This window comes from Hibiscus syriacus, unplaced genomic scaffold, assembly GCF_006381635.1.
Source record: "Hibiscus syriacus cultivar Baekdansim isolate YM2019G1 unplaced genomic scaffold, ASM638163v2 tig00111398_pilon, whole genome shotgun sequence".
Lineage (NCBI taxonomy): Eukaryota > Viridiplantae > Streptophyta > Magnoliopsida > Malvales > Malvaceae > Hibiscus > Hibiscus syriacus.
Window position 1 is genome coordinate 717,973 of NW_024063081.1, and position 20,182 is coordinate 738,154.

General features: G+C 35.7%; 2 pseudogenes; one reads left to right on the forward strand and one right to left on the reverse strand.

The window, feature by feature from the left end:
* The first annotated feature begins 3,376 nt into the window (after positions 1–3,376).
* Positions 3,377–15,322, forward strand: LOC120161081 (annotated as a pseudogene).
* An 888-nt stretch (positions 15,323–16,210) lies between these two features.
* Positions 16,211–18,353, reverse strand: LOC120161038 (annotated as a pseudogene).
* Positions 18,354–20,182: the final 1,829 nt, after the last annotated feature.

Below are 20,182 nucleotides of genomic sequence, written 5' to 3' on the forward strand. Positions count from 1 at the left end.
GGTATTTAAATACAACAAACTTACAATAAGAATTAAATGGTAAATGATAATCAAATTACAATAACTGATATTAAATGGTAATAAACAAAATTAACTGAAATATATTAAAAAAAGTCCAACAAATTTAACAAAATAAAGTAAGTATTAAATGAGAAATAATAAAAAATTACAATTAAACAAAATAAAGTAAATACAAATATAATAAAAAAATCTATCGATGTCAGCGTCGCGAATGTGTTCCGCAGGGCGGTGGCTGTCGGTCTCGAGGAGGATTTCTTCGTATCACTGGTTCTGACTCCTCGCTGTCATCATCGTCGTCGTCCTGAGCAGGTACATTAGGTTGATGAGGAGTTGATGACGATGAAGCACCTCCATAAAATAAGGACCCTGGAGGTGTATGATTGACTATCCCATCGGCCTGCGAAAACTGGGAAAACCCATACATCGCTGAGTGTGAAAACTGTACAAGAGGTGTCTGTGCTGCGGCCATGGGTGATGAGGCTGAACCCGCCAAATATCCAGCATATGAACCCTAAGTCGAATCTATAAAATAGACCCATAATAACCTCCAGGAGGGGTCATCAGTGACGGCGGGGGGGGGGGGAGGGTCATAAAACCATGTGAAGGCGGCGGCGGTGACATCTGGTAATGGAAAGGCGATGGTGACATCATATATAGCTGCGGCATCATAAATGGCTGCGGTGGCTGCTGTGAATGTCCTGCTGGTGCATCTAAGGATGAACCGGAATCACTTGCTCTCTGTTCACGAGTCGGGGGACAATGGTGCTGTGTCAGTGAACGTCTCTGTCGATGTCGTGGAAATGTCTGCCCTCGGGAAGTAGAAATGGTTTCCCGTTACTGTTGAACAACTCATAATAATCCTCAGCATACATCAAAAGTCAGTAAAAATGGGCTATCTACGTGGAAGGCGCCGATGTTGATCCTCTCACAACACGACCCACTCATGATGCCTCACCAGCCAATCTGTATCTGTCTTGCCGCGTCTATCTAAGCTATGCAACTCGTCCATATTGCGAGGTACTTCCAGAATTGGTTGAAAACAACCAAACTGCCGGAGCACGCGATCAGTGGAGTGCCACTCGACAGCCGCATAATAGATCAGATGGACCATCGCCATCCAAACATCTGATTGACCCCTCAACTCAGGTGGGATCACCGCCCTCACATCATCAGTAGAATATGACACCCATTCAAACTAAAACAAATAATATATAATTTTTTATCAAAATAATAATCTAATTATATAACTATAATCTAAAATCGATTTTTAAACATTAAAATTCATACCTGTGTGTCAGCCTTCTGATCGATTAGCACCCTAATTTTTTCTAAATCATCAGGTAACTCCTGATGATTTTTCCTATCAGTAGACCACCTATTCAAGGGAAAAAAATTATTATACGCTGTATAAAATTATTAATATACAAAATCAGTTTTATAATTACCTCAGAAGTAGTGGAAATACGAAGGGCAATCGATATTATGCCCAAGACTGCAGCAGTAGGAGACATCCGTCGTTGTAGCCAGTGGCTCCACACATCTCCCTGTATAACAAAGCCAAAACTGCCAAGCCCCAACTGAATGATCCGGCGAGACGAAAGTCGCTAAGATGTCGCAACCACATGCAGTGAACTAGGTTACGCGATTTATCCGGCATCAGCAACCCTCATATCAACTGCAATATGCATGCCCGTGCATACATCTTAACCTCATCCTCAGAGGTATCTGCGTTCAACTCCCGAAAATTGACATCTAACCAATTTAACGGTATCCTACCTCCGATAAAACTTTCCGGGACACGTCATAGATTATCCCGACATAAAGTAGTCAAAGAACCGGAAGCTATCCCTGATATCACATCTCCATCCACCGGAAGCCCCAGGTGCATAGAAACATCCTCAAGCGTGATCGTGCACTCTCCGCACGAAAGATGGAATGTGTGGGTCTCCGGCCTCCACTGCTCTACTAAGGCAGAAATAAGGTCTGGTTCTATCTTACAGTGACCCTGATATCTACTTATGTAACCAAATTCAGCCTCTACTAAATACGGCAAGACACGGCTAGGTATCACTAACTTAAGATTCCTAATAAAAGGATATAATACACGGTCTTTCTCCTAAAAATAAATAATTACAAAAATTAATTCTTAATCTAATAATCATGCATTAAATAAATCAACTAATTATTACTAATAATTTAAATTAAATTAAAACGTTAAAATGTTACAGTATCAGCAAAGTGTCGAGATATATGATTTCCATCCAAACGAAGTAGACTGCATTCCATTATATATCTGCAAAAGAATTATATTAGTAAAATATTAAATAAAGTAAAATACTTAAATAAATTAAATACATAATATTAAAAATATTATAAAATATACCTTTAACAGAGAGAGTATTTGAGAGAATATGGTGTGATGAAAGTGATTGAGGATGGGGGTATTTATAGGGAGGATTGGGTGTGGACGGGTGGGTAATTAAAGGTATTGCGCGCTATACCCCACGTGTCAGATAACCAGGTATAGCGCGGCCCCAGATTCGCGCTATACCCCTACGTGACGTATAGTTCGGATCAGGGGACACGCTATACCCACGTGTAACCCATGTCAGAGTATACACGGGGCAGAGGGCGCGCTATACCCCACGTGACGCCAAATCAACATATAACGCGGGACAGGGGGCGCTTTACTGCTACGGGTATTAAATCAAAAAATATAATCTAATCAGTGTTAAATCGGTAAATATACCGATCACCGGTAATTTTCGGGAATTTCACCATTTCGAATCTCTTGATTGACGTAAACAAGGGAGTCTTCATGTATAAAATTTTGCAAAAAAAAAGTGGGGAGAATAGATTAGTGAGAGCGGCGACAAGATACTCTAAAGACCAACAAAGAAAACAAAAAAAGAAAAGAGAAGGATTTCCCTTTTCGATCTGTGAGAGTCCACGACGATTAGAATTTCCGTTCTTCAATCCAAGCGATGAAAGGACTTCTTAGGAAGTGTTGAACTAAATATCTTGAAGAGATACTGTTACACCCTGAATTTAGAATTAGAATTTTTGGAGCGAAATTTAAATTGTTAAAGTGAAATTCAAAATTTAAGGACTAAACCGGAAGGAAACTAAGGTTAATAGGCTTTATTGCATTTGGATAATATAAGTTGAAGATTAAATTTAATAATTTCATGAGTTAGAAAGCTAGTTCGGGAAGAGCAAGAACTAAAATGAATACAGAACAAACTTGTGATTCTGAATCGTAAAATCTAGGAAGTATACGGGATTTTTGTACATTATCTTGAGTACAAATACCAAATTAACTTTGTACGTTGGCCACATTCACGCCGTTCTTCTGTTCTCTCTGTACCGGATTTTTGTCCAAGCTTTGTCATCGTTATTTGCAACCGCCGTTGCCGTTGCCGTTGCACTCCCCTTATCATCCCACCGTGTGGTGCATGGTGTAAAAAAGGGGCTGTTGTCGTTGATTTCCAATGGGGCCGAGAGCCCCACCGTATATGCCACCTTCTGTATTTATAGTAAGCAGACTTTCTAGCTAGACCTAACTTGCACAAGCTATTTGAATTGTCGAGATGCCTTCAAAGTCCAAGAACCAATCAAAGACGCCTTCTAAACACTCAAATTCTGACCCGTCGGCTACTCCACGGACACCGTCTGTGACTTCTGTAGATGCAGAAATTGACGAAGAAGATCTTAGGGGCTCTCTTGATGAAGTTTCCAGGCAATATCCTTCTCTTATTGGAAAATCGGCTTTCATTGGCAGAGTTAATAATGTTGACTCTGAAATTAGAAGCTGTAAAATTTGGCTCTCGGAACCTTCCATGGTTGCTTCTTATCTCACCCATGGTTCATTAGTATCGGTGATTCACTTTGACTCTTATAATTTTCTCGGATTCCACCTCTGTCCTGCTATTGAATTATTTTCTAATCCATTGCCAGGTCTCACTTGCTGCTTTAAGAAATAAACATTCAATGGCTTTCCTCTAAGTTCAGTAACACATTAATATGCTCTACCTTTTGCTGTTGGTTCAGCTGATGAAACTGGAAAAGAAGCTGGAAACTACTTTGCACTTGCTACAGTTTTCCCTCTTGTAAGGTTCGAATGACAATCATATTGTAGTCTTGACTCTCTTTATATTATATATTCTCCTTTTTGCGTATGAATTTTTTTTTCTTCTGAAAAATTTGGTAGACTAACTGCGTTATGAAGTTGAAAAAAAGTGGATGCTTCCTCAACTGTAGTAGATGCTTTAAAATTAAATAAAAAAAAACATGATATTTCTACAAGGAGACAGTAACTACCCATGGAGATTATGTAGTAGCTTATTTTGCAGAGGGTCTTTTAAGGCTGTGTATTTTGTAAGGTGAATTGATGTAATATCATATATATTTAACCTTATAAATCTTGGTTTTATATATCGTGCATTAATTTGTATATTATGGACTTGATGCTGTGTCTTAAGTTTCACCTTTATATTTATCAAAAAAAAAAAACGTTCTACCTTCTAAATTTTGGAGATTCTAGTGGTGCTATCATGGAGATTGGATTTTATACCTTAATCTTATTATTTCTTTCTAGGTTTTGAAGAATGGAGTGAGACTGCCTTCAAGCCTTTCATATGCGCTGGGTTCTCCCTTTTCTGGCAGCATTGTGTTTGTTTACCCCATACAAAGTGAATATCAAACTGGTCTTATAAATGGGAATGAAAGGGGACATAACCTAAATGCTAATTGCCTCTCATTATATAGCTGCCAGCAATTGCATCTAGAGCTGCCTTCTAATAATACAGTAAATAAAAACTATGGTTTACATTCTAAAATGGAATTCTCGGCTGGAAAAACTCATGATCGATTTGAGAATGGAATAACATCTTCGCCTAAGACGCCATTATATCAGCCTAAGCCGAGTTCTCTTAATTCTGCTCAGTTAGATTCACCCTTTTGTGAAGGCTCTGCATCAAATATCTCCAAACCAAATGGTCTATGTGCTGATTCGTTTGACGTTAAAGAGATATTAAGGGACGAAAGTTCTAAGAAACTCCTACAGACCTGTGCAACTTCATGGTTGTATTTACGTAATCTATTGCGGGGAAATATTGTGGCAATTCCACTTTCGGAGCTTTGTATTTTCCGTGTGATAGGTGCTGGTATCAGTAATCAGAATTTGACCAAGGGAAATCATCATAGTTTGGCCCCACAAAATCTTGAACCGGTGGTGCATGTGAATAGTGCTTTTGTTGTTGACCACGAGACTAAAGTATACTTATGTTCATCATCGGATTTGTCTTCTGTAACTCAATTTGAAAGGCCTTTTCCATGTGTCCAACATAACCTTGGAGATGTGAAAACCATTGTGGAATATGATATTTCCAGAACTGGGTGGCTTGTCCAAAGAATATGCAATATTGAATGAAATCATTTTCTCATTGATGAAGAATGCTTTGTCAAGGTAAATGATATAAATTTGCTCTTCTTGTTTACTTTTTGGAACTAATAGTAGTATTCAGTGGTCTGTTATAGAAAATACTATTATATTATGTGAAGGACTCTTGTTTCCATGTAGATACAATTTTGGATGTTGAAACATTCATCGCAATGAAGACTAGGCATGTTTTAATGCGTAGAATGTATTTATTGGTAAAAGGGTAAATTACAGAAGATTAGATTTTGCACCAGCTGGTTAGCATCAGACTCTGGAACTTGTTTTAATGTTCTTGACTGAAGTTTGGTCCATGTTAAGTTGGCGTGAATGAGATTATGAGGACTAGACAGTCAAACCTGGGATCTAAAATTTATATATTCTGTGGGTTTTTATTTCTATAACAGGGAAAATATTCTCTCTTTTTAGTTTTTAATTGACTATATCATTTTCTGTTTTTAAGCAGTAAAGTATTCTTGTTATTTTATCAGATATTCTCTGTTGCATTCATTCGCAAGTACCTTTTTTTCTTTATTTTTCCCCTCATTTGTTTCGCATAGCAAACGATAAACGATGACGACTAATGTAATTGTTTTAGTATTGGTTTGCAACCTACAAAAGGAGTACTTCTTCATGGTCCACCTGGAACAGGAAAGACTTCTTTGGCACGGCTATGTGTCCGTGATGCTGGTGTTAGCCTCTTCTGTGTTAATGGACCTGAGTTTTTTAGTGAATATCATGGAGAAAGTGAGCAAGAATTGCACAAAATTTTCGAGTCAGCTATACAGGTTGCCCCTTCCGTGGTTAGATTTTTTTTTCCTGTCAAACATGATAGTTTTGTTGACTTATCTTCTGTGTGCTTTACAACTCTATGCTTAAGTCGTTGAGATTTGAGACACCATGTAGAGGATGAACAGAAGAATCTTGGTGTAAGATGTATGAGCAAAATGTTAACATGTCAATTTTAACCCTTTGGTTTTTATCTTTTGAAGAAAAATATGAAGGTTATGTTTTCTAATGCTTATTGCATTGCTTCTATGCCTCTTAAATGCATCCTAACTGACAGTTCCTCTATGTAGGTGTTCATTGACGAGTTAGATGCCATAGCTCCTGCACGAAAAGGAGGAGGTGAACAGCTATCCCAAAGAATAGTTGCTACTTTGTTGAATTTGATGGATGGGGTTAGTACAACTGACGGAGTACTTGTCATTGCCACTACCAACAGGCCTGATAGCATTGAGCCTGCACTTAGACGACCTAGAAGATTTGACAGGGAACTTGAGATAGGTAAGATAGTAGATTTTGTCTCTGATATTAAATTTCATTACCTTGATAATCTTTCTTAATGGTAACTCTTTTCTTACATTCATGTGATATAAATTACAACATTTACTCCATCTCAAATTCAATGTATTGTTTATGATATTATCACAAACTCATTTGTTCAGGATAAAATGTAATTCAGATATAATTTAATTGAAATAGAGCAGTTGCGGTTGACTCTTCTTTACTTTCCTCAAAGGTTGCATGGAGGAAGAAATAGAAAGCTACTTGAGTTTAGATATTTCTCTTAACAGCTTAAAATATCTAAGAAATAAATGATATAGCAAACATTCAGGTCTGTGAATTCGATGTTCAAGGAAGCCCGTGGAACCATAAATGAACGTAGAATAATAAGTTTGTTTTGCTGCTTTTGTTTTCAGTCCAGTCGATGCAAAGACAAGTAGCAAACCTTCTTCCCTTCTTTCTGATGTGCTATATTGATAATTTAAATGTAGGTGTGCCATCTCCAAAGCAACGACTAGATATACTGAACACTCTTCTCAGAAAAATCGACCACTGCATTTCAGATATTCAAGTTCAGCAACTTGCCATGGCTACACATGGTTTTGTGGGTGCTGATCTAGCTTCCCTTTGTAATGAGGCAGCCCTAGTTTGTCTTAGGCGTTACTCTAAATTTAAAGTTTCTTGTCATGGTTTGAAATCTTTTGGAATGCCAATTACATATGTAGGCCTCTCAGGTAATAATATGGAAGGAATGGAATGTACAAGTGTTTTAAGAGATATTTCTACTAGTTTTTTAGATTCTTCATCTTCTTGCAAAATGCCTGATTCCCCTCAGACCGATGCGGGTAACCCGATTCGATCTGGGTTGTCACATTAGGGCCACCGGAGCGACCCACTGTAAAAATAGCAGAAAATTTAAAACTTTTATTAAAATATGTAACTTATAAAATAATTTATCAGTATACAGAAATAAAACAGATTTTCAGACTCGTATAAAAAACAAAATACAATTACATGTCCCCTAATCACATGTACCATTCTCTGAAAACAACGCCAGAAGAACTCCTATATTGATGGCGATAGTTGCACTGGTACAATTCTTTTAACCTGCAATGTTGAGTAATAGAGTGAGCTTCGGAAAACTCAGTAATACAAAACTACCATATGATGCTGAAGAACGTGCAGATATAGATAAACATATATTTCCTTATCAGTTCATACATCTATAGATCTTTATGTTGAGCAGAGATCATACGGATATTTCAGGTAGTAACAGATAGCAAGCGTTTAGTTCAGGGAAATATTTCGGATGTCCAGGTTCAGGAGATCAAAATAGGTTATCTAGTGTGTTTCCATAAAACCAGTAAAAAGAAACAAATCTTTTTAAAACATATTTTTACCCCAATCATTTCACTATTTGTTTGTGTAGGTTCCCCAGAACCATTTAAAACATTTTTCCGTCAGTAAACGGATATATCAGAAAATAAAACAGAATTCAAATAAGATATCAGAACAGAATCCAGATCATAAATCAGAACAAAATTCATATCAGAATCAGAACATAATTCAAATCGGAAATCAGATAAAACAATCATGTAATTAGGGAACACACCAGAGTTTACAGATATTATTCAGAGATACTGGATAATCTTAGCAGGCAGAGAAACACGGATCTTCAGTATATTGATAGAATTTCGGAATTTAGAATCACTATTGGAAGAGATCAATAACTGATGGAATCATCAGTTATTCATAATGAGACTTGAGCTGATAAGGAAGAAATGAAGGTTCATGACCTTACAATCTATGTCGATTACTCGGATTGTTGAACAACTCCAGATGAATAGCTCCCCAGAACTAATACTTGTCAACTTGTCAATTCATTAACCTTCCAGAGTATTTACTCTTTAATACCAAATATTCTTATCCATGGATCATCTTCTGAGTTATCACTGAACAGATCTTAAGGAGACGAACAAATATTCTAATGTTCTTTATTTCATTTCCATATTTCAACTATATCAGGAAATGTCGACATTTGATTTGTGGTTCATAATCCATAGGGATGATACATCACATAAGTTCATCCGAGTTTCCAAACTTATTCCAATCTCTTACTTAAACCTCAGTCCTTGAGGTTACTTAGTTCATTTAGCAGTCAAGTCATTTACAGTTTCTTCGGGGTTTTCTATAGTAATTCAGACATTTCTGAATTTCAGATACGTATTGTACTTCCATTCAATTCAATTTGGTAGTCGTAGTTGATTTGTCTAATGAATATCCACTTCTTAATATTGAATGCAATCTAGAGTTTAGCTGAGCTGAATACTTCAAAAATTATCATCAAGCCACACTTGAGAATACAAACATGCATTCAAGTGACATCTATGTCATTCAGGTACTGATATAACACTAGCATTGGTTGCTCGGCTTAATATGTGATCCATAACTTTTAAGAGCAGTACCACACCCATGTTTATTTGAATTCCTTAATTAATCCAAAACATTTACTTATTCTAGGCCATAAGGATATTTTGATCATTTTGGTGCTCAGTTATATTTCATTCATTTCAGAGCTCAAGGATATCCAATCATTCATGAGCTTGGTGATATTCTTGGTTATTTGCATTATAAGGGTATTCTGGTCATTTTACAGATCCAGTGCATTACAATCATTTCCTTCCGTCCGATCTTACTATCGAATTCAAACTTATCACTTATTTCAGTCATTTCGAACAATTATGTCAAAAGAGCACCATCGATAAATTATTCTTCATGTATTTAGTCATAACTTGGAGATTTGCGGATTATCAGAAATTTTCTGTATAAAGGTATAATTTAACGATGAAGCTAGTAATTCATCGATTTAAGCATAACTTCTTGAGTACTTTTCCATTTAGGGTCAATTCGGCTATTTTCCCTCTCAAGGGTAATTTGGTAATTTTTTAACCATATAATTTCGTTATTAAAATTCTTAACAAAAATAATTATAATTTAGAGAATCTATGGTTAATTGCTTTCCCGAACATTCTCTTATCTTGAAATGATTCCTTAACAGACTTTTAGTATCTTGCACAAACCCTCTTGGGGTTAAAAAACCGGTTATCCAAATTTTCCAAGCAAAACTAACATTTCTTATGCACATCTGTAAATTTATCAGATCAATATGCCTTTTCAGAGTTATTAATCAACTTTCAGGGACAATTCTTGTCATTTTACAACATAGGGGTATTTTTCGTAATTTTACCTAATCGAAATATTCTCATAATTTATCATCTAAGTACCTTTAATGAAATAAATTATAATCTACATATTTATGGTTGATTCCTTTATCACTTAATTCCATAACTTGTAATTTAATTCCAATTGTCCTCTAATTTCTTATAATAGTCATCTGAGCCATATTCAGTTACTTACTTTCTATTGCATTCGTATAGAGTGTAGAACTTCATTAATTAACTCCACAAATGAGACCGACATTATCTTAATCATGCATTTACCAATATTCACATGTTTCATAAAGCATAAAGAGGTAGTAAAGTATTATCTTGATTTTCATGTCATACTGATCAACCATATAAATTTCATTCGAACGCCCTCGATCTTGAAATCATCTTCCAATAATTCCTCAGATGCATATCAACATAAATTACATAAAAACAGAGTTTGATTCCGAAAAACAGATCGAATCGAGTGATTAATCAGTGAAAACCAATTTACCGGATTCGAATTTGGTGAAACGGACCCCAAAAACGATTCAGGATGTCAAAAAATATCATAATAGGTATACCCGGTCAAAGTCAAAGGTCGTTCAACGTCCGATCAACGCCGGTCAAAGTTATGGTCAACAGTGGTCAACGGTCAACAGTCGATCGTTTTACACAAATATCACTCTAACAGAAATTAATTACAAAATTAGCCAACTTCTACAAATATTTACAAAACTAACACCCTAATTTTATACAAATATCTCCTTAACAGAAATTAATTACAACACTAACACCCCTACGTGCAGTAGCGGCGCGTGAACAGTGATACGGTATCGGAAAATTCCCGGAAAAATTCCTAAAAATTATTTTAAGGCATTTTGAGACACTTACCGTGCTCGGTTCACAATTTTGAACGGCGGAGAGCTCGATTCCGAAACATCGAAATATTTGATTTTCTCACCCCTTCATGCGCCGGCGACGACGGAGAAAAGGAGAATACTGGTGGACTCAGAACGATGCAAGGAATACGATGGTGCAGGAGGTATCGAAAACGAATGACCGGATCGTCGTAAATCGACAAAAAACAAACTGAAATCGAGTTATAACCGACGATACTTCCAACTGAAATTAACGACGAACGACGATGATTAATAACGAAAAGTTTGAAGGGGTTTTGTTCTTCGGTCGACAACGAACACGATGGTGATTTCGGTTCATCGATCGGAGGTCGAACGACGAGTAGACCGGAGTTGAAAGGAGGGTTGAAGGGGGAGGGAAACTAGGAATTTCTGCAAAAACATACCGGAAATGAGGTTATAATTCATCCCAAAAAAATGGATAAATCTTAAGTTTAGTCACTGAATTTCCTACACTTCTTAAAATGGTATTCCAACTTTACGATTTTATAATTTAATCCTCAATTTTCTTCTAAAATACCAAATTAAATTCACCACTTTATAATTCCTAAAATTTAGCCCCTAAATTGGGTGTTACACAGTCTTACAAACAACAGCTAGTATCCAGAATGGCATTGACAATATTTCTGAAGGGACGTCTTTGGTGAAAGAAAATTGCTTGCTGTGAGTGGTGTTTGAAGATTTTGAAAAGGCCAGGATGAAAGTGAGATCGAGTGCCATTCGTGAGGTATGACTAAGATATAATTGTTGTTTGGGGAAATATTTTGTTGCCATTTTTTCAATGCTACCGATCTCTACTACTGCAATGACAACACTAAAAACAGTTGCTGTGCACAAAATTTTATGCTTTCAACATTATTTTAAAATATTTTAACTAAAAAGGACTGAAGTTATAACTTCTTAGAATTGCTAGTTGATTTAATTTTACAAACTTTTATGACTAAGATATAACTGTTGTTTAGCGTGAGGTATGACCTTTGTTCTGTACTTGTAGATCATACTTGAAGTTCCAAAAGTTAATTGGGAAGATGTTGGTGGTCAAAGGGAGGTCAAAAGTCAGTTGATGGAAGCTGTTGAATGGCCTCAAAAACACCAGGATGCATTTAAGAGGATTGGTACGGAGCCTCCCACAGGGGTGTTGATGTTTGGACCTCCTGGATGTAGCAATACCCTCATGGCTCGTGCTGTGGCTTCGGAAGCTGGATTAAATTTTCTAGCAGTTGAAGGTCCAGAACTTTTCAGCAAATGGGTTGGTGAATCTGAGAAGGCAGTAAGATCCCTTTTGCAAAGGCAAGGGCTAATGCTCCATCAATTATATTTTTTGATGAAATTGATAGCCTCGCCGTAGTTCGTGGGAAGGATACTGACGGGGTTTCAGTTTCTGATAGGGTCATGAGTCAACTTCTTGTTGAGTTGGATGGTTAGTACTAAATGTGAAGCATTAGTTCCCCTCTTATATTTATAGTGCTCTTGCATGACTTCGCTGTTTCTTTTTACGAACGCATCATCTATGGAGCCTTGCTTATACCTAGAGTATTTTAATTTAAAGCATGTTCGTTTTGATTTAGCCTCCCGTCAGGAGATTCCATCTGACCTATTTGGATTATAACTGTAATGTATCTTGTTTGCTCATATGGGATAAAACATTTTTTTTTATAAATATACTGACTGGATTGAAGCTCTTGCTGATCTAGGTTTGCATCAGAGAGTTGATGTCACGGTTATTGCAGCCACTAATGGACCAGACAAGATTGACGCTTCCCTTTTAAGACCAGGTCTTTTCTCACCCCTTCCCTCCGTTCTTGATATAGAGGAGAAAGCACAGCCAATTTTACAACTTTCTAATTCTTGTAACATAAACATGATTACTTCCTAATAATATCTAACAATGATTCCTGCAGGACGTTTTGATCGACTGTTATATGTTGGACCGCCAAATGAGAACGACCGTGAAGATATATTTCGTATCCATATGCACAAGACTCCTTGAAGCTCTGATGTCAGCTTAAAAGAGCTTGTTCATCTCACGGAGGGCTGTACTGGTGCTGATATATCATTGATTTGCCGGGAGGCAGCTGTCATAGCTCGAGGTTTGCGAGTCTAAGCTTGGTTTTTTTAACGTTTCTCACCATTGTTGATTTAACATTAATTTGCAATCAGGAGAGCCTTGATGCTGAAGAAGTAACAATGCGCCATTTGAAAGCTGCCATCAGACAAGCACGATCATCGGAGTTTCAGTTGTATCAAGAGCTATCAACAAAATTTGAAAGGCTTTTTTACTCCAGCTCTGTAGAAAAGAAATTAGGATCTCAACAGTGCTCAACTAGATCGACTGGGTTCACCTTCTGGTAAACACGTCTTCTTTTATTTCACTTCTCCGAAGCATGTCATTGTGATTGATTAGCTGTGACATATCTTTCCCTCGCAAACAATCTGAACATTTGAAATATGCACAACAACCGAGTATTCTAATCAATGCGAACCTGCATATTTGCAGTTGATCTTGGATTCTGGGTTTCTGCTAAATTTGGCACGACTGTATGTGTTTTGTCCTTAGGAACCCAAGTAATAAAGCTAACCATTGTGTAAAAGGTGTAAAGGAAATGTATTTTCAATCCAAAAGAACCAATGTGCTAAATCTGAGTATTCCATATCAGATCTTATATGAACTGCAGTGTTTTGTTAGGAGAAGAAACCAAACTAGGTTGATCAACACACAGTGATGGTTGAAAGTTTTTTGTGTGTTAATAATCTTAATAATGCATTGCATGCAGGCCGTAATAAAGTCAGTCTCAAAGAGTTATTTGCAAATGAGCTTTCATAGTGTTAATAATCTTAATAATGCATTGCAGGCAGGCCGTAATAAAGTCAGTCTCAAAGAGTTATTTGCAAATGAGCTTTCATAGGATCAACTCTGCTGGAGTAATTATTTTGGCTGTAAGATGGAGTTTCAGCTTCCAACACAATTTTGATCAAAGAATGTATAGGAATCAAACTTAGGGGGAAGAACATTAATAGGATTGATAGAGTTAACTTTAACCTCTGTTTTTCTTGGGGTTTTGATTAAAATCGATCGGCTCTTTTATCTGTAGCTTGTATATAATGTCTTGTGATCGGTATTTTTATAGCATTCTATGCTTCCTTGGGTAATAAAATTGATGAATTATCCAAAAAAAAACAATTTTGACTTAAATGTTGTATAATACGAACAACAAGGCGTCTATTAAATTATATTTTTCGATTGTTTTGTCAATTTCCAAAAGAAAGTAGCTGAAGTTCCAACTTAAATTTTCACTGAAAATGTCTTACCCTCTCCCCTTTTAGGGACAGCCATAAGTTGATGAAATCTCCTACAATTTCCTTATGATGATTAGAGAGGAACTATTTCATGTCATGTTTCAAGGATGGATTTTAAATGCACCTCTAGAACATGGGTATATGACTCACCCACACCTACTAGTAATTGAAATGAAAGGATCAAATAATTCCGTTTAATTTTTCACCTTTTGTTGTCGATTTTAAAATGAAGTAACATTTCGATCATTTGTTTGATAGATTTAACGTTTTACTAGTACGAATCATTTATGGGTGAATTATAAAAATGTTTATTTTTTATTGACTTTTATTGTTATTGATTTTAAAGAATTAACATTTTAGTAGTTTATATTATCGATTTATAACATCTATGTGACATGTTAACAAAATAACTTATTTTTTAGTTTGATCTTTTATTTTAAATAAAATATTAATTTAACTCATAAATTTTAATAAAAATATTAATTTAATTATGGAATCTAATCAAAGTCTCCCGTCTTCGGTTGTCATTTATCACTATTGTCATTCATTATCGCTCACCGTTGACAATGACTGTTGGATTTCAATAATTTCAATCAACTCCTTTTTTGCCTTCTTGACTTAAATTCGATGTATGTTTCATAAAAAAAATATATAGTACTTCATAAATCCGGTCTAAAACTCCTAATTTCTTCTAAAATTAAATAGTAATAATAAGTTCGTTATTAATATTTAAAAAAATAAGGATACCATAAATATATATTATAATCAAATATGATTTTTAAGACTTTTATAGCATGTAAATTTTCTTCAAACTAAATATTTATAATTGATTAATTAATTGTGCATGTCTTGTGTCTTTAATTCAAGTTAACTTCATAAAAATAGGGGCAGTAGCTACTTTTATATTTTGTAAATATGCTTTGTGCACAATCCTAATTTTCTTTTTTAACTGTTATTCTAAATATCAAAGGCCTTTTGTTTTTGGTGTAATAGTAGTAATGGATCTTGTTGCGTGTGTTTTTTCAGGGCAAAAATTACAAAACGTTCAACGTTTTCTTACTTCTGTTGATTTTTTACCTCTTATGCAGTTGCATGACGATATGTGTAAGACACTTTCAGCAATTTATTGCAAAGTACTGTTAATATCCGCTTAGAATCATCACAACCAAGGAGCAAATCGAACATTCAAGCTTTATGCTCATTAAGTATAGCTCTGGAGAAGGCAAAATATGTTATATATTGATAACTTAAGTGACCGAAACGCTACTTCCTTAAGATCAGTGATCGAAAGTAAACAAAAATGAAACGATAATGTGAATGACCAACACGTTACCTTTTTAAGATCAGTGAAAAAAATGAAACGAAAGTGGCAATTATGGTAATTTACCCATTATTTAATTGACTTCATCTACCTCAGACATGACAAAGAATTCAATATAAGCAATTCAACTAGGCTATTGATGGGCAGCAGAATCAATGAGTATGTGAAGCAATTGCTCTTGCTACTGACTGTGTTTTAAAAGGCGCGAGGCGCTCCAAGGCGATTAGCTACCCGAAAGCCTCAATTTTTGAAACGAGGGATTCACGTACGCGAAGCGCTTAATTTTACAAAACATTTATAAATATTTTATAATCATACCTCAAACACAATTTAACCTTTGAATATGACACATTACGAATAGGGAATAATTTAGAAAAATGTTAAATGAATGAATATGACACGTTGTGAATAGGGAATAATTTAGAAAAAGGTTAAGGGAGAGAAGAGATAATTAATCAACGGTTGAGGTCTTGCCATGTTGGTTTAAACCCAATGTGAATCGTTTGATCTGTCGAGGAATGAAGGGTTCAGATTCGGTCATTATTTGATAATCAGTGATCGTGATTGTTCACTAAGGCTCGGAGTGGGTTTCATTGAGGGTGAAATAGCGAAAAGAAGATGACATTTAGAGCACAAAAAGAGGAAAGAGAGATATAAGGAGAAGAGGGAAAGAAGGGTAGAGAAAGAGAAGAGATCGAGAGAGGGAACGGGATAGAGAGTGAGATATGGAACGGGAAAGAGAAAGAGATCGCTTGAGTAGAGCAAGTAAGAGAAGAAGATGGGATAGATTGAAAAGTAACGGACAAGATGGAGCTGATGAAAGTTCTGAAGAAAGTGTAAACGATGATGAAGATGATGACGAGTCAGAAGGCGAGGGAACCACCGCTGGTGGAGGTTCTGTTTGGATGATTCCGCCAAACAACGTGGCCGGGTCTCTGTCCATTCACCATCAACAGCAACATCAGCACCGGCAGAGTTTTCCGGTACCGATGAAAGTTATTAGAACGACACCGCCATCAGGCCCTTCTATGACTACCACAACAACTACCACGTCTACACCGTCTGAGTCTTGCAATCATTGTACGTGAATCACTAAAAGCATCACCTCGTCGCCTCTCGCCGCCTCCGATGACTGAATCGCCACCTCATGTACTCGCCGCCGCCTTGGTGGTCGGAGGCTTTCTTCGAAACGCCTCGCCTAACGCCTCAGGCGCGCTTTTTAAAACACAGGCTACTGAAACTAAATGCTGAACTTTCAACATTCCTCCTCTCCCAATACTCAACTTACTTCCTCTGTTATCTTTAATAACACTGCTGGGATGATTCGAAGTTATTGCTCGAAGAAACTTGTATTTATACCTGCCAAGTTGCAAGACGAGAAGAGATGATGTTGATTTGCCCAAGTGAAATTATGTATGATGTAAAGACATACCTATAAGATACTTGGCGATCACAATGAAATGCACTCACAAGATCAGTGTTTACATAATAGCTGAAATCTATCTGCATACAGGATGATGAGTGGTTAAGCATCCGAAACCTCGATTTTGCTTACGAGTGTGAAAGTAAAACAACACCTGCAAGTCTCCATGGCCTTCTCCTTTAAATGTAACGGATGGGGGGTCGGGCTGTACAATGATCTGGATGCCCGACCCCGGCCATTCTAGATCATCCATTGCTTCCTTTAATGCTGCAGACTGAACTATATTGTTTTAATTTGCAGTTGTAAACAATTTCTTGAATGAATCTAAGTGGATATTCGAAGCATGTAAGAAGACCAAAAGGAGTGTGGAAGGGCTCAAAAAACCCACAACATCAGAAAAATAGGAGTATAAGAGTTTGAATTCCGAAGCAGCCATTAACAAATGTGTGCAAACTATATGCTTGGTTCTTTCTTATATGATATGATCACGCCAAGAGTATAAGAGACTGAATTCTGAAGCAGCCATTAACAAATGTGTGCAAAAGCTTCCTATGTTCTATCTTATATGATATGATAATAAAATACCTTGACAGTAAAAGTAAGTGGTGTGCTTCCAGATGGTTCGAAGTGGTAGCCCCATGAAATTGTATCTGGAATTCTTGTCCTGATTTCCGCATAAATGCAAGCATCATGCGAATCTATAGATCTAATAACCATTGGGGAAAAAAACCAAGAGCTGAATTTCACAATGCCAAAATCAACTCAAGTATTGAAGAAGCAGCTTTATTAATCTCTGCATTATGGACTTATTCAAGTAGAAATTGATATCACTGTTGATGGGGTCATTCCAAATTAGAAGAGTTACAAATTACAGCCATTGAACTAAAAACATACCACACTTAAATGCACATACTTGAGAAGAAGCTGCATATCAGGTCCTGGGTATTGAATCTCAATGGTACTGGAACGCCCAGGTGAAGAAAATGAGTTCAAGCAGTCGACAAAGAGTCTCAAGCTCACTCCAAATCGCGGTCGCCCTTAGCATTATATTCATAACGAACGAATAGCTGCAAATAAAAACGCTCAAATTTGCTACATATTAACTAAATGAAAGCAGAAAAAGAGTACCTCGCGTTGAAGATACACTTTGGCTTGAAGACAACCAGTATCCTCCACGATTAAAACCACACCATGCTCTGACAACTCCACCACCGCGTCCTACGATTATGCCAAAATTTGTATATTCAGATCCCCAACCCTATACTGGACTGGTACAACCTATAAATTCTCAAAACACACCTGATGGCGTTTCCAGAAAACGGCGGAGAGCGTCCGCCATACCTTAGACGCTGTCCAATTGGCATACGAGATCCGGCGCTTCTGCTTCTACTGCCGACGAGCTCATCTCTGTCCCCTCTTCTTTCCCCGCCAATTCTCCCTGAGACCTAAAACACACAATCCAGTTCTTATTGTTTAAGTAATGGCGGTATAATTGTATAAAAATTAGGGTAAATTATAACATATACTACTGAACTTTAGAAGTTATATCGTTCATGTAATTAAACTTTCAATTACTTCAATTGAAATATTAAACTTTCATTTTAGTATTTTAATTGAATTTAATGATATGAATGAAGAATGATACAATACTTAAATATTAGAACCGATAATTTAAATTTTTAATTAAAATAATTAAAATTTTAATAATATAAACTATAAACTGCATAAAATTTAGTAATATCTAATATAATTTATCCAAAAAATTATGAACCTTATGAATTCAAATTTGATTATAATAATTAGAATCTAAAATTAAAAAAAAATAGACATCAATTTGGATTACAATTTGAAATAATTTAAATTTACAATAATTTGGTTTAAAAAACTCAATGATCCAAACTTAAAAGTTATAAAAACAATAAAAATGGAGATTTTAAATTGTTGAATAAAATATGTAAATAATTCTAAAATGATGATATGATTATAAAAATAATAAATTTACATTCTTAGTTAATTTTTTTAACGAGATAAATAACAATTAATAAAAATAATTTAAATTTTTAAATTTCTAGACTTTATTTAATTTATTATTAACTTTTAAAAAACTAATCATTAATATTTTAAGAGTAAACTACGCTTTGTTAAATTTAATACGTGTATCTCTTATACCACTTAATTTTCAATTGTTCCAAAGTTTAAATGTACTAGTGTCCTCTAAACTATACATTTTGTACCGAATTGACCCTTAAAGTATTTTTCGATATGTTTTGTCTTCTGAAATTTAAATCGTTACATTATTTTCCCCAAAACGTTAATCCTATAAAAAAAATACAAACCGGTAACCAATCAAAACACGCCACATCACCTAATTTTGATTTCTTTTATCTGAATAAATGAAAATTAATTTAAAAAATAATATATCAAAAATACCCTTTTCCCACCTCCACCGTCAGCATTACTCTGTACCCAATCTCTCCCCAGATTCCTTGACCCTTTCCATCACTTCTTCCAACTCTATTGATTTCGTATATCTCTTATCCTTCCTTTTCACCTCATTCCTCCTTTAAAAAGGCCAGACAAATCCAACCTCCAATACAATGATATTATGCCAAAAGCATAAATTCCATTATAAACCATGTCATGTTTCAACTTTTTACCTTTTTTAATCGTTATCTATGGGTTTATTCGAGGAAGCTGTATATGTTAATGTCCAAAGCAGGCTAGAGTGTTTTGTGGGTTGGAATTAGGTGAGGCAGTATTTGCTTTACTGGAGCCCAATAAATAAGTGATAGTCCAACAAAATTCAGAATCTCTCATATAAAAAATTATTATATGAACCCAGATCACCACATTATCCATGGTCTAAATCAATCTATCTCAAAATAACTTTTAAATAATTATACACTCATTATTTACATGTAGTAAAGTAATGAAAATTCACCTTGAAAAAAAATGAGATGAATTTTATTAGCTAAACCTACGAAAGACATGATAAACCATTCCATCTAATAATTTTTCCTCTCAGGTAGACCGCCACCTAGGCAATATGATTACTTGCGGATTCAATTCAGTCACACATATAAAAAGACAGCAGATGTTGGAACTAGAGATGATAATAGAGGCTGAAATTCAAAAAATACAACATGATGACCACGTCTCCATCCAGCGGGTAATGCATGCAAAACCCACTTATTAAATATTGTTTAATAAATAGTGTTAGAAATGGGATGGAATCCCAAAAACCGGAGGAGTTTACTATGACGCATTTAG